This window comes from Tetrao urogallus, assembly GCF_951394365.1.
Source record: "Tetrao urogallus genome assembly, chromosome: 15".
In the NCBI taxonomy this organism is placed as follows: Eukaryota; Metazoa; Chordata; class Aves; order Galliformes; family Phasianidae; genus Tetrao; species Tetrao urogallus.
In genome coordinates this window covers 9,460,394-9,475,603 of record NC_136828.1, presented here as the reverse complement: position 1 = coordinate 9,475,603, position 15,210 = coordinate 9,460,394, and positions in this window count along the sequence as shown.

The following is a 15,210-nucleotide window of genomic DNA, read 5'->3' as shown; positions in this document are numbered from 1 at the left end:
CTCTGTTGGAGGTGACAGTTGTTTTCCCAGCTGTCCCCTCAGGAGCCATGGTGTCAAGCCCTCTGATTGAATTACTACAGATAATTTATAGGGAGGTAAAATGGAATGAAAAGTAAAGTAACCAGAAATGAGATTATTTTTCAAGGTACATTTAACTTACTGTGACATTTGTGAGCAAGAACTTTTAACAGAAACAAGCAAGGCCCATTTGTCTGAGAGTTTAAATATTTAATTCCCAAGAAGACAGGCACAATTTCTCTGATCGTAATAATTATTTTAGACTAGATCAGAAGGAGAGAGAGAAGCTTCGAGCTGGTGTAATAAAAAGGTCTACCAGGACAAGCAATGACAAATGGGACATGTGCTGGAAAACCCCACAGCAACACAGGGGTGAGTGGCTCAGGGCAGCAGGGATGGTGCTCTGGGTACCAGCACTTACCTCCTCATCCCATCGATTGCCAGTTCTGCAGCCATGGGTAAGCCAGGTTGTTTCCCCTTCCTTCTGTCCTTTCTTTTAGGGCACAAAACCTTTGCAGCAAAAGCTGCAAAGCCTACATAAGCCCTATACCAGAGCAGTGCTCGAGTCCTTCATTTGGCCCCTGGTTTCCAAACATAACAAAAACAGGCACTCAGGAGGAAAGCATTTAGCCAAATTGGTTTTAATTACCACAGAACTAGCTGGCTTAAGTCTGAAGTGGGTGCATGGGAGTTCCTCATCTAATCCACAAGGTTTTGCTGATGCTCTGCAGCTGGGCAGAGCTCGCAGCTGGTGCCTGAGGCAAGGCAAGGGCTGAAGAGTTCGTTACCAGCCCAGTCCTCCTCTGTCAGACCATTAAGAATAATATCCCCTCTGTCTCTTCAAGTGAGATTTATATAGATTATATTATTTGTGAGTAATTAGGAATAGGAATTAAGTTTGAATAGATTAACTATCTGCAATTATTCTCCCTGTGCTTACACCAGGCCTGAATGCTAATCTGAACGATGCTCTCCTTCCTAACAATGAAAAGGAAATGTGTTTGGCTTTTTTTTTTATCATTGAGGTAGCCTAATCCAGGTTTCTGTGCCAAGGCCCATGGCTCGTTGTGCAGAGCTCGTTACACAGGGCCCACTGCTGGGGCAGTTTTCATATCAGGGTTGTGGGGAACAGATTCAAAGTACGCAAATGGTGCCCAACCTGCAGAAGGTGACAGCAGGGTAGAGGAATTTTAGTGCTTCTGAGGAAAGAGGAAGTGCATTAATAAATTAAAGTTAAACGCAATGGATGGATGGCTGTGCTCTCTTCAGAAAAAAAAAAAGTCACTTTATCTCTAAATCAACCAAATAGAATCAATTGCTCTTTCCACACTAAATGTGATCCTGCTCAGCTTCACTTTGTCCTTTGATCAGTTAAACTCAAAAGCTAAATAGCTAAATTAAACCCCTGAATTAAACAAGGGAGATGCCTTCAGCAGCACACTCAGAGATGCACATCCTTGCTAATCTGAAGTCAGACAGCCACAGGACAGACTTCCAGTGTTGCAGACCAATGCTATAGACTGACTTCCAAGAAGCAAAGCCATCCAGCCATGGATCAGACCCTAAGCCTGTCTTAATTTTACCAGTTTTGCACAGTTAGGGACAGTTTCAAAGAGGAGACCCAATGGCAGTCCCACACTGCGTGGGGACCACAGAGCCCAAATCCAGCAGACCTGCCCATGCTGGCACTGGTGCACACATGGGCTCTTGCATCACCATGTAAAAATCCCAAAGGGTCCTGGGTGGGAGGATCAGCAGCACATATAGTTGCTGCCCCAGCAAAATATTTTTGCCAGTTCTTTGGATTTGCAAGAGGATCAGAAGCAGTAGCATTGCCAGGAACTTAGCTGACAGCCCTTCCAGGCAGTAATAATTATTCTGACCTGCGTACATGGGACCATCCCTTACGCATACAGATCAGGGTGCTTGCAGCAGTTGGAAAGAAACTGTAGCTTTTTTTCCTTGACAGGCAACCAGAATGAATTCCACTGCAACAGCAAGGATAGCAGTCTGACTACATGTACAAAAGAACCCAGTCCATCAGACAAGTGGTTAGAGCAAAGGCTACCATGTTGTTCACTATCTAAAAGGTTAATAAAAACCACTCAGCAGGAAGATAATTCTTATGTTTTATTAATTGCCACATCTTGATTATTTTACTAATTTATTTTTCAGATTGCCCCTAGAAGCGTTCTTTGATGTACTGAGGTTATCTGTGGGTTCTTTGTGAATATTCCCAGGCAGCTGCTGAAAAACAAGTACACTGAATGGAGTGAGCAGAAGGGTTGGTCCAAAATGGAGAACAATAGAGCAGAGAATCAAAAAGAACCAAAAAATCCAGGGGAATTTTAGTCCGTGCACAATAAAGAGGGCTTCTGGTTTAACACTATCATCAGTTCTTTTCTGGGTTAACGCTGAAAATTCAGTCTAAAAAAATTCATTGATTCAGTAGTAGCAAGAACTTGGCGTTAGGAAAGGAAGGATGCAGCGAAACAGAAATTTCTGTTGGGAGAATGCATTCGATACCTCCCAGCCATCCAGAAAGCTCTTGGGTGAGCTGTGAAGCCCCCAGGTGGGCTCTCTGCCACTGAGCACAGTGAAGCTGTTACTTGACAGGTGACACCTCCATGCTTAGTGGTAGCACGTGTCTCCAGCCCATCGCTCCACATATCAATCATCACAATGGACTGCGCTGCTATTTGCATCCAGTTTGATTTATAACCCACTGAAGTCAAGGGAAAGACCTGCCTTCAATTTTAGTGATTGTAGATAAGCTCCTAATTTCACGCTTTGTCCGAGAAGCAGATAAAATGGATCTGAGAATCGTTTTTCCCTTTGAAAATTAATCTTCTTTAAACTACTTCAAGATGCAGAATTATTTCTAAAATGCCCCATAATAGAAGTAACTGATGTACTTGAAATAAATGGATTTTACAGTAATCAGATTCGTCAGCCTGGCTTTTTATCCTGTTTATTGCCCTGTGAACTCCTCCATCACAAACAGCAGCTCGTACAAATACCAAAATAAGTCACTGTCAGCAAGCTCAGAGGAGCTGAAAGATTTGCTGTAATCATACAGCCGGCGCTCAGCAGCACCTGAAAATCACAGTGCCTTCCGTGTGTTTATCTGATTCAATTACAAGGTGCTCTGAGGAACTGAAAACACTTTCCAAACACACTCATGCAAGAGTGCCAGGATGCTCAGTGTTCCCCAGCCTGTGGTGCCAGCTCTCTCATCTGTGGGGTATGGTGGCTCCGTGGAGATGGGATGGATCCCACATCTGCCAGGAATACTATAGCGGCACTTGAATGGATTTATTAAAAGTAAGCATATAATTAACAGATCTTCACTGCAAAATGTGGCTTGCTAAGAGGCACAATGTGTCAGGAAGAATCTGTGTCCAAATATCCTATCTTGATCATTTTGCAAGGGACAGAATGCGAGTGAGCCATCCAAGCAGCCATCCTGACATCTGGGGAAGGAGGCAATGTTGGGCTTATGCTTTTCAGGCTGAATTCAATCTCCACTGTGAAACAGAAGTGATTTTCTAGGGAAATACAATTTAATCTCAATACAGAGTGTAAGCTACACCAAAATTAGAAAGTTTTGTGACTGTATTTCAAAAAAAAAAAAAAAAAAAAAAAAAAAAAAAAAAAGGAAGTTGAGATACTTTATTAATTACCTCTTGGGTGCAGGGTGGGAGATCTCTCGGAAGTCCTGAAAGCTCCTTGGGGAAATAGGAGATGTGCATTTCTTTCCACTCTGCTGGAGATACATGCTTACACTGAGACTGAGGTTTACACCTGGAAGATGACAACATAGGTCAAAACAAGCTCTGCAGAGCAGCTATAACCTTCACTAAGGGTGTGCACACTTCAGCTTAGTCTCTTTCTCCTCTTTCTGACTCATCCCAACACAGGGTATGGCTTTGGACCATGCTCTGTCTTTGCACAGGAAACCATTATGCTCTACACAACAGAGTCCATCTGTTTTTCACACCTTCCTCCAGAAAATGTCACTGGAAGTTTATTTTTCCTCACCTGCCTTTTTTTTTTTTAATTTACTTTTTATTTAATGCATCTACGTTATCGTATCCATTGAGGAAGAAGTAATATCACATGATAGGTGTGCTAACGAACAACTGGAATTCATTAAGTGGACAGCAATACATTTAGCAAGCATGTTTGTGAACAACCCAGAGATTGAAGCATGTTTGCCGAAAAGATCTATTGAACAGCTAGGAACAAACAAATTAATAAAAATCTAAACCCAGACCTCGCGTGTTAATGATGGAAGGAAAAGCTGTAAGCCCATCAATAAGCCATTAAACACGATGACATGGACTCATTCCCAGCATCTCAGCTGGCCTCTCTGCTGCTCGTGTTCTCACTCCGAGGTGGTGCATGTGGGATACCGTTGTCTTACCCCAGGGATCCCAGAGCCCTGCTACCTTGCACTGCTGCACATCAGGATGCCTTCCCCTGGCATTGCTTGCAAAGGAAGGCACTGAAATATCCTCTCCTCTTCCATCCTGGAAGGAATATTTTTATTATTATTATGATTGTTTTGAGATGAAATGGTTTCATCTCATGCACCAATATTTTAGGGAACCAGAAAGTTGCATGCAGCATTGCTTTAGAGTCTCAACATTTGTGTGTGCAATTCCTTTTGCTTCAGAATGAGAAGAAAATGGAGGGAGAATTTCCTGCATGAGTGAATCCAGCTCACAGCCAAGCCCTAAGCATGTGGGCAGATACAAGGAGATTTGGAGAGGCTTTGACATTCTCGTAACAAGAGCAGTATAAGTCCCTAAAGATGACTGATTTCAGGAAAAGAATTCAAAGTATCCACTGGTGTGAATCCATCTGCTGTAATAGAGATTTTCTTTACTTAATAGCATGACCCAAAATGGCACCGGTCTGCACTCAGCATCCTGTGCAACAGAGATACAAAAAAACCAAAAACTTCTTCCCGGTGTTGGCGAAAGGCTGACTGCACTAATGAGGTGAGATTCTGTATTCTCCAAGGCAACCAAGAAATTATGTTTAATTACAAGAAGAGAGCATCTCTGCTCACTGAATACAGTGCATCGCAAATGGCAATGATTCACTTTGCTCGACTGACCTGAGTACAGAGCAGGGCAACCCAAGCTGTTATCCCACGGCTGTTATTCCAAGCCAGAGGATAGAAATCCTCATTCACCATAAGGCAGGTACCAACTACATGCCTCATCTGCAAACAAAACCATTTGCAAAGGGATCAGACTACAAAAACAACATGAAAGGGGTTCTAATTCTCTTTCCAGGAAGGCCAGCGATGTTCACTGACTGAGACAAAAATTTAGAAGATGATACACTTCGTAGTAACTTCTGGTTTTCTCCTTTTCAGAAGTTCTCAGAAATGTCACAGAGACTCCTCAGAGCACATAGCAGTGAATGGTGCTCAATTTGCAATGCCTGGACAAGTGCTCCCTACCCCTAAACCAAGTGAAGGAGTTTTGACCCCAGCTCTGCCAGGGGACCACATCACCCTGGGCACAGCCTTCTTCCACAGTAACTGTGTTCTGGTTTCTTGTTCTGAATGAACAAATGCACCCCTACATCAGGGCACTGCAGCATGTTACTATAAATCCTCAGTGCCCATTCTTCAGTGGTACGTGGGGAGGTTGTCATGCTGGGAGCATTAAGCTGCTGAATTGCATGCCTGTGTCACGGAAAGGAAAGAAAATAGAATTGACAGCAGATCTGCTCTTCGTTGAAGCAATGAGGCTGCCCTAATTAGGGCTAATTGCAGCTTTCCATCACGTTAAATTGCTATGCAGAATGATTCAAGTTAGTCCATCAGCAAGTTGCACTGTCTCTCTCCCTTCTCCCTCCCCAGAATGTTAGATGACACATGTTTTTTAATGTGTACAAAATGCAGAAAGCACTGCTCACGGGCAGTGGCAAAGACTGGACACACTGTGGTCTGCAATGGGCAGCAGCTCATTAAGAGCTGGTTACAAGTACTCCATTAGTGCTCAGCTGAGCTGCAGCATGCCTGGGAGGGAAGCAGAGCCCTGCAGGCTGGTGAGGGAAGAGTTTGGGGCAGGAGAAAGCCATGCTGACTCACCAGGACTTGGGGCTGGGGGAGTGCTGCTGTACAGCCTGCATCTCTCAGGTATTCATGGTAAGTATGTCTGCTTTTCAAGAGAATTGGGGTTTTGCTGAAACACATCAACATCTAAAACCTTCCTACCTTTTTTTCCCAGAAGCACAGTGCTTTCCCAGGCTTCCTCGTGCAGAACAGAAAGGATGAGTCACTCTTCCATCATCCTCCAAAACTTCTCAGGAAGAGCTGACAACACCCCGCTGCTGGACACAGCAAAAGAAATTCCACCCACAGTCCATTTCCAGCTAGTTCTGACTAACACATACATGGCTAACAGGGGGACCTGAATATGCAAGGCCACAGAGCATAAAAGCAGAGTTATTTATAAGACACTATCTTTTCTAGGCATGCAGACAATGTAATTTAAGACCAGGCAAACATCTGTTGGCAATTGCTGCTCATGGCCTGGGTCTGTTCTGGCTCAGCTCCACATGATACTCCTGGCAGGAACTTTCTCCTCTTTGCTCCTCTTTCCCATCAGCACTCATCATCCTGAGACAAGAACACAGCCTAATTATAGGTGTCAGCAAGAAGAGTTGTAGGCTTTGCTTTCTGGCAGGATGGCCAGCTTTGCCTTTGTCCTGTGCATTTGGTCTGTAGCCAAAAGTGAAATCAAGACAGAGAGACATGATTTTTATTTAACAATGGATGATGTAGGTTCAGTACGAACGCATTTTGCCATGATTGCTCTCTTAATTTGTGATGGCTGTGCAGCAACAGGATTTTAAATTGCCCAGGCAGACCATGGGAGGCCTTCAGACTGCAATAACACCGGTGACTGCTGTCAGCAGCTTTGCTCTTATGCTACTGCCAAGGAGAAAATGAAATCAACCCCTACAATTGTTGCATTGACTCCATGTTAACCTTGCCACTCCCATAAACATTTTGTGGGACTGACTTCCTTTCAAAGACCAGCTTGTCAGTATTAAGACACCTGATTTAAACTCTTTGCTTTACTTATTCTCAGTCCCCCAGCTATTAGTAGCCTCTCTCGATAGCCTTTGGAAATGAAAGAGCCCCAATTCCAGGCATTTCTTTGCCAAAAATTCAACTGATTCTACAAGTTGCTTATTCAGTTCGCTGCCTGCCATGTGGGGACAAACATCTCAGGTGGCTTTTTGTGTTGCTACATGGAGGTGAGTGCAGAGGTGGATATGAGGTTGGACAGATTTTCATTCTGACAACACTGAGCCCCGGCCCATTTAGAAAAACAATTCCCAGACTCACACCCAACAGATCTGGTACAAGTGGCCCCAGTTCAGTCAGATTTGACCTCTGAGCATTTGTACTGTGGAGACTAAAAGTGCTGCTTGAGTGAGGTTTTTCTTGGAAAAAAAAGTAGTGCAGATTCTTCTGAACAAGGAAAAAGAGGTTCAGATGGTGAACATACATGTGTCACCTTCACTTTGAAGTGTCCTTGATGCTCTCTGTCCCCTCACACCTTGGATAGCACTGAAATTGCTTCTATTGTGCATGGAAGCTGTTCCAAGCCTCAGACAACAGCCACTTTTGGAAGCATAGTGTTGAGATGGCACTTGATGATGGATGGGATCTGTGCAGGGCACACTGGGAAGGGCACCAGGAATACCACTGCTACTGAGAGGATGCATCGCCTGCCTTCAGTGCAAAGGTTTGACTGCAAATTTGTCCTCCTAAGGAGGGTCAGCAGTGGCAGCAAGTCCTTGACCTGGTGATGACAGCCCCCAGTGCAGCAGAGGGAGGTGTGGGCAGATCCTAAGATTTATTCCCAGGACTGCTACTGCCATGCTGCACAGATGGGAAGAAATCGTTTAACCTCTCTGCCTTCACTCTGCTGTTGTAAAATGATTACCCTCAGACTGATGCTGTAGGAGTAGTCTCAGGTGTCATGATGTGGTCAAGAAAAAGTGCACTCGGATGCTAAAAATACTTCTGATATGTGTCAATGTCAAGCTTTCCTGCAGATTGCTGCTAGATTCCATCCTTCCTCCTCTTTTTGCTTAGAAATAGACAGAAAAAGGATGCTCTTGGTGTAACGCAATGGAAAGCACAGCAATGACATGAGAGTAGCAAGGTCCTAGGCTGCAGCAAGTAAGAATTTGCTCAAATACAACAGCCACAGAAATAAAGGGAAGAAGCTGCTTACCTTCAGAAGGCCTCAGGTACGCAGGGATCTCCAGCAAAATACTCTCACCTCCATTGTCAACACTTAAATGAGGTCTGGGAAAGAGCTTCCTCTCCACCTTCCAATCAATCAGGTACATCTCATACACCTGAGCTCCCCTGGGTTGGCCCTGCCTTCCCACCAGGTGCTCAATTACTCTTTCAAGCCATGACTTAGCATTTCTGCTATGTTCTGGCTGTTGCTGGCTATAGATACAAGGTGCTGTGCTGCAAAGCATGCCTATATGTGGCTGTTTCTGGAGCTGCCCATCTGAGCCCATTCCTCCAGAATTTCTTCACTGTATCTGCCTGAATACAAGACACAAATCAGCACAATAAGCAGCAGTCTCCTAAATTATACTGGACCAACTGAAATCACCACTCCCTGCCACCAAAAGCACATGCCTTGCTGTCTGATGCATTCATGGCTTAACCAACAATGTGGCTGTGGAGGTGTATCGAGCTATCAGTGGAAGTGCTCCTGCCTTGGCTGGTAGGAAGGGCTGACAGAATGAACCCAAATGTCAGGGAGAAGAATTCAGGCCTGCATGCTTTGCTCTGCACTCACTGTGAGGCAGGAGCATGCAAAGGTTACTGCAGTGAAACAAGCACACTTGGGGACATCGTGCTTTGCTCAGGCTTTTCCTGCACACTGCCCTGAATGTCTGCAGGCTTTTCTTTTGCTGTTTCCTTCAGTGTCAACATACTCAAAGCAAGGACTTTCTTCTTGGTGTTTACAGCAACTCAGAAGTGGAAATGAGCAAAAGTTTAGGATGAAAGCTGTTCATAAGGCATGTTTTAAATTTTTTAATTTAACTATCTAATGACCTAATTTCTGATTTCTTCACCCAGACGTACATTTTTTGTTCCCACTTTTAAATGACAGTTCTCACAAAACTCACAGACTGGGCGTCCTTTAAATATTAATAGCAAAATACCTCAACTCAAGAAATGAAAAATTACTCTCAGAGGAATAGAAGGGACCATTTTAGTTCATGGATATCTCAGCTGGCTTCCCTCACTGCTTCTGCTCCTGCCATCAGAAATTCAAAATTCAGTAAATTGTACACAAATTGAGCACAGACATTCTGAGGACCAGTGGATGCTCTCATCCTGTGTGGGAGAGAGTAGCACAGCCCAGCAAGCCAACTAGTAAACACCATTTTAAAGGTGAAAAGTAGCGATTCCAAAACAAATCCAGGAAGAAAACACTGTTCCATCATTTCCACTCTGTTGTCCACAGCCTGTCTCAGTCTCTGGAGTTTTAACTTCTTAAAGATTATCCTGAGGACATGCACACAAGCTCTGTGGAAAATAGCAATTATTATGTGCTATGGGGCTCTACCCATCATTACTTCCATATAAGTAGGCATGGTAAAGCTATTTCATTCAGCCTAGCAAATTAAATGAGCCCAGTTGCTGGAACGCAGAGCGGTGGTGTGATGAATGACATACCGGGTGAACCCTACCAAGGGATTAAAGCAAACTTCCAAGTCATTTACAAAAAGGTAGAGCACCATTTATTTGCTTGGCACCATATAATTACAAGTAATCTAAAAACTGGAAGGGAAATTAAAGTGAAAAATCAAAACTCTCTTTTGTTCTGGAAACAAAACAACAAAGAGAAATATTTTCCTTCTCTGCTCATTTTGGTTTCTGTACAAATACAGTCAGTGTGACAAACCTACCTGAACACTGAACACTGGTGCTACATCAGGGACTCTCCCCTGGTCCTGAGTATTTGTGTTTGGATCTGTCACCAGTCTGGGTCATTAAATAACACATCTCTACCTGCACACTTCATTTGCTCACCCAGTTTCCTTAACTGCCTCTGAAAGTGGGGTGGAAAAGCTTGTGGTGCTGCCAGGGGTGGTACTCTGCACACAGTGATAAACCCCCTGCCTTCCAGAAAACAGATTGAGTTTAATGCCAAGAGTCCAAGCAGGGTGGGAGGTGGAGTGTCTTAATAAGATCAGGGCTCATTGCCTAATTTTACTGTAAAAAATGAGCTTGAGGAGAAATTTCACAAAACAATGCGCGTCACTTTTCTTGTTACATGGTGTAGAAGTTCCATGGTGTGTGCACAGATCTGAAGAAACGCTTCCCACCATCGGGCAGAAGCTGTGAGAGCTGTTCCTAAAGCTTTGCTGGTGTCCCCAAGGGGCAGCCCCGAGGGTTGAGCAGCATTCCCAACACACACCTAAATCCTAGAAGATCAGCTAATGCTAATCATACCAAACCTATTGACTGAAATGAACTTTTGCCCTAAGTCCCGTCTCAGAGGTCATTCAGCCAAACAAAGCTGCTCTTTATGCAACAGGAAGACCGGTGCAAGGGAAGATGGATATGTTATTTATGACCACTGCAAAGTTCCATTTCTATTTAACAAAGGCTTAACTCAAAATTGAGATTCAAATCTTTCAGGATTTCCTCAGTCAGACTTCAGAACAGGGCCTGAAGCACCTACAAGTCTGACAGCTTGCAGATGAGCTTTAATGATCAATGTCGCAGCTTGGAGCGGCTGTAGTGAATTTTAAGTGTTGCTTGGATATGCAGCAGCTTCCCAGCAAGACCCAGTTCACGGTGACCAGCCCTCGTTAGGCCGCACCTCATTACCACTGAGCTTGGACAGTGCATTGCAGGCCTGCCTCCAGCCTTGCCATGCCAGCCCCGCTTAGCATCACTTTCATTTGTTAATTAAAAGGCTGTGGGTGGTGTTTGGCTGAAGACTGTGTACCAGAACTGAGTAAACTCAAACCAAGGCCAGCAATGGTGTCTGTGGGTTCCTTCCCTGTTGGCTGGTCTCGCTGCCCTCCGTTAGCTCTTCATTAGAGACCATCAGCAGTGCTGGTGCTTGGGCAGCCTCGTGTAAGGCTAATTAAACAGCATGCCTCCAGCTTCCCATTGGCAAACACCACTCTGTGAGAGCAGGGAAAGCCTCCCATGTCCCCCTGACACCTTTTCTAATTGTAATTTCTTCTCATGCACAAAGCTTTCAGTTCCTCTCAGAAGCAGGCTCTGCCTGTAAATATTTTCTCCCTCTGTTGTGAAATCGCTGCTTTCAGACTATTCAGCAGCTTGTTCTTAAGCAGTCCCCAATTATTATTCACACGCTGATATTTAAGTTCCAATTTACTCATAATTATTTTTGGCTTTGTGCAATTGGCCGCTTAAAAGCACCACGCAATCATGCACACATACATATGTACTTTATCCTATTAAATCCTACTGTCGGTTGGGGATTACTACTATATTAGAAGCTCTGAGAACTCTTCTCTGGCTGACATGGCAGTGCACACAGAGCTGCTCTTCACTTTTTCCACTTGCTGTTGGAGTTTTGCACAGTGGAGGCATTAATCCCAGCCCTGCACACAGCCTGCTGCTCCCCCCATGCAGTGCTGAACACATTTCAGGAGTGCCAGAGGGCTGCTGTGTTCCAGCATCACCCCCCAGGCAGAATGCTGGGAGGAACCTGAGTTTAATATTTAATGTTTCCATAGGAATCAGCTGCGTGTGTCTGCCACGTGATGCAGACGTTGTCATGGCACAGAGCCCCAGCCTTGGGAGGGAGGAGAGAAAGCAAACAGATGTCCCTCTCACCAAGTTCAGTGCTATGGAAAAATCCATACAAAACATGCCTTCTTATTTAGGGAGCTGGAGACAAGTCAAGAACTTGAGCCATTATATAGAAAAATTGAAAAAAATGTGCCTCCGCTTGCAGCACTTCTACCACACCTCCTCAGACATCTCCAGCATTCAGGTGGTACTTGGAACAAAGGTTCTCAGTGCACGTCCCTAACAACAAACAAAGTAATTAGAAAGAAAAATTAATTTCCTATAGGCCAGACCCATTTTGGCATGCCAGTGCTGCAAAGAAAAGCATGGCTTTGCCAGCCAATCATTTGTGACCCTTACATTCTCCATGGGTATGTGCATTTCCTATCTAAGTACGGTTTAATCTCTTTTTGCCATGCTCTCTAGCAAGGTGCAGGCAGACGAATCGATGAGCCTTGACCTTCACACTGACTTTCTCAGTAATTTGCTGCAAAACTGGTTAGTTCTGTTTCCTTGCTCCCTGCACGGACAAAAGCCAAGCTTTATAAATCATGTGTGTAAACAGAAATATCCTCCTTCCTTGAATACGATTACTATTTAGAAAGAGGAGGTTGTCATTTTACGAGGCAGAGAACCTGTTTAATCTGGAGAGACTGGCTCTGATGCCAGACGCCGTTACCATAACAGTTTATGTCTGTCCTGAGTTTCAGAGTGAAAATTAAAATATCTCATATAAGCTGGTTTTGTACAGTTTTTTGTACAGTTTTTGCCCAGCTAAGGTCGTTTTCAGAGCCCCAAACACTCGTTCTGCTGGGTGACATCTAGGAGTTATTTTTGTACGCATGCAAATAAGCCATGTGGTGCTTCTACAATGACACAGTATGTAAATGTAGAATATTTGTTTCTGGAGCCCAGATGATTTTGTGGGACCAAGCAAGAAGGGAGAAGTCAGCAACAGCTGCCAGAAGTGGGGGGGCTGCAGGGGTTGCATCGAGAAGAGCCAACACAGCCAAGTGGAGAACCAAGCTCCTTCCAGGGTTAATTTCAGACTCTGTTACTATGAGAAAAATAGGGAAAATCAACCTTTGTACTACAGTTACCAATTCACCACAAGAAAAAATAATAAACAAAATAAATAGAAAAGCAAGCTTTTGGTTGGCATACATGAGGCAAAGTTATTTCTTTTCTTAGAGGTTCTTTAAGGTTCCCCCTAAAAACGAGTGAGTAAGAGTTTTCTTTCCCTGGCTGCTTTTGAAAGGCCGCAGCCGCGTGCTCCCCTCTGTGTGACCATTCCCCATTGGATTGTGCTGGGCACAGCCTGCTCCTGCAGGGAGGGATGGTGATAGGGATGGAGTTGATGGCAACAGGGACGGGGATGGAGCTGAGGACAGGGATGGAGCTGGGGAAGTGGATGAGGACAGGGATGGGATGGAGATGGGAATGGGGACAGAGAAGAACAAGAGCAGGAGGTGCTCCAAGAGGGCTGGAGCAGCTCGGCACTGGAGGTGACTCATGGAGAGCTGGACACTGCTTGGGTTCACACTGGGACAGCAGCAAACCTCAGTTATTTCTCTGATGAAGCCTCTGAGCACGGCGCTAGTGTGTAACTCTTCCCCGCGGTACAGCGTCAGCCCTCTCCCCCCAGCAACCTTTGGTCCTCCTCGTTGTCTCTCTGGATGCAGATTCATGAATTAAAAGAAAACTCGTGTTGCAGTCTGTTTTAATCACCTGTTAGTTTTATCTCCCACCGCCGATATGAAAACATTCCCGACATAAGTCATCTGCAAACAATTTCTGTTCTCCATTACATAATCCAGATCCACCCTACATCTTTAAATGTTATCATTGCCTTTACAAAAAATAATAATTCTGCAAGGATGTCCAAAACCCCTTTTCCAGCATGTCTGTTTCCCTGCCTCTGACCACAGCTCTGAGCTACTGGGGAAAGGCAATGTGCCAAAAAGAAGCATAAGCTGGTCAGTGTGTAGGGTAAAGCCTCCACGGTGAGAGGGGTCCAAGTGTTGCAGTCTGGCCAGGATTGTGGGGGGGTGGGAGGGGGGATATTTAAAGCACTGAGCTGTGACCTGAAGCAGGGAAGGGCACTAAGAGAGAACAAAATACACCTTTTCTCTCCTGATGTTCACAGAGTGATCAAAGGTGCTACTTTTCTTCTGAAGCTTTAGTGCGGGAATGATGGTGGAGCTTGCATTATTTTTTGCACTCACATTTTTTTCTGGCTTTAAATAAAGCCACAAATGTGTGCTAGCTTTCCTTCCTTTCTCATTCCTAGGATGCTGGCACTCGTTGCATTCCAGCACGGGTGGTTTGGCATCAGGCTTTATCCCCCAGACCTGTAAGAAAGGGAGGGAAACCAGCATACTTTTGCACTGGGAAGGTGCTGCTGCCACACATCACCTTCTTGAGATGATCCCTAAATCTGCTTCTCTGGAAAAGAGCTGCATAAAAACCTGAGCTTTCACCGTCTATTTTTCATTCTCCTTTCTACTGCCCAAAATGATGCTGAAATCTCCCAAAGAAAAATTATTTCCATGTGATCCCAGCACTTTCTCCTTTGGCTGGAACATTGAATGTGGTTTTGGGTCTGTGGTTTTTTTTCTTTTTTTTCTTTTTTTTCTTTTTTTTTCTTTTTTTTCCCCTTATTCACAAACTTTTTTGGTTTTCATTTCCATCATTGTGTGAGGCACTGTGCAAGCAGACAGACTGGCTGAGCATTGTAGGGAAACCATAGTAGGACAAAAGCACAGAAACTCAGCACAAGTTGATGCAAGCAAAGAACCAAGAAAAAAAAATAGCTTTTGCAAACAACCTCGCTGCTGGATTTCATAAGGAGCAGGACGAACTTTCAGTGTTTCATTTGGACTCCAGCTAGGAAGCTGCAGCAGCTGCTTAGGACTGAAGAACCTGAATGAACGGCAGCTTTCATATTATGCATTCTGCTAAGCAACAGCAAGGAAAGTAAGAGACAGGGTTTTGAGTCACAAGGTAAGTTAAACGGGTCTGAATAAGTTGGGAGAAAAATACTATTGCTATGGGGAACAAAGCATTCCCACCCTGCAGAAGCAGGTCGCGTGGGGCGAGTCATAGCAAAAGGTGGTCTCTGCCCACACTGCTTCCTCTCTTTTGCTTCACCACAGCGGGAGAAAGAAGCACAAGGTCAGGTTACTGCTGCACCAGCTGCAGTTTGTTTCTGCTAATGTTGCTTGCTTCCACACCCACCCTCAGCTGCAGCACCACTGAGCAGCACATGGTCTGGTTGTGCTCAGGATGGGGCTGCAGCTGGGGCAGGATGGAGCAAAACCATGCCCAAGAATGTGCCTTTCAGC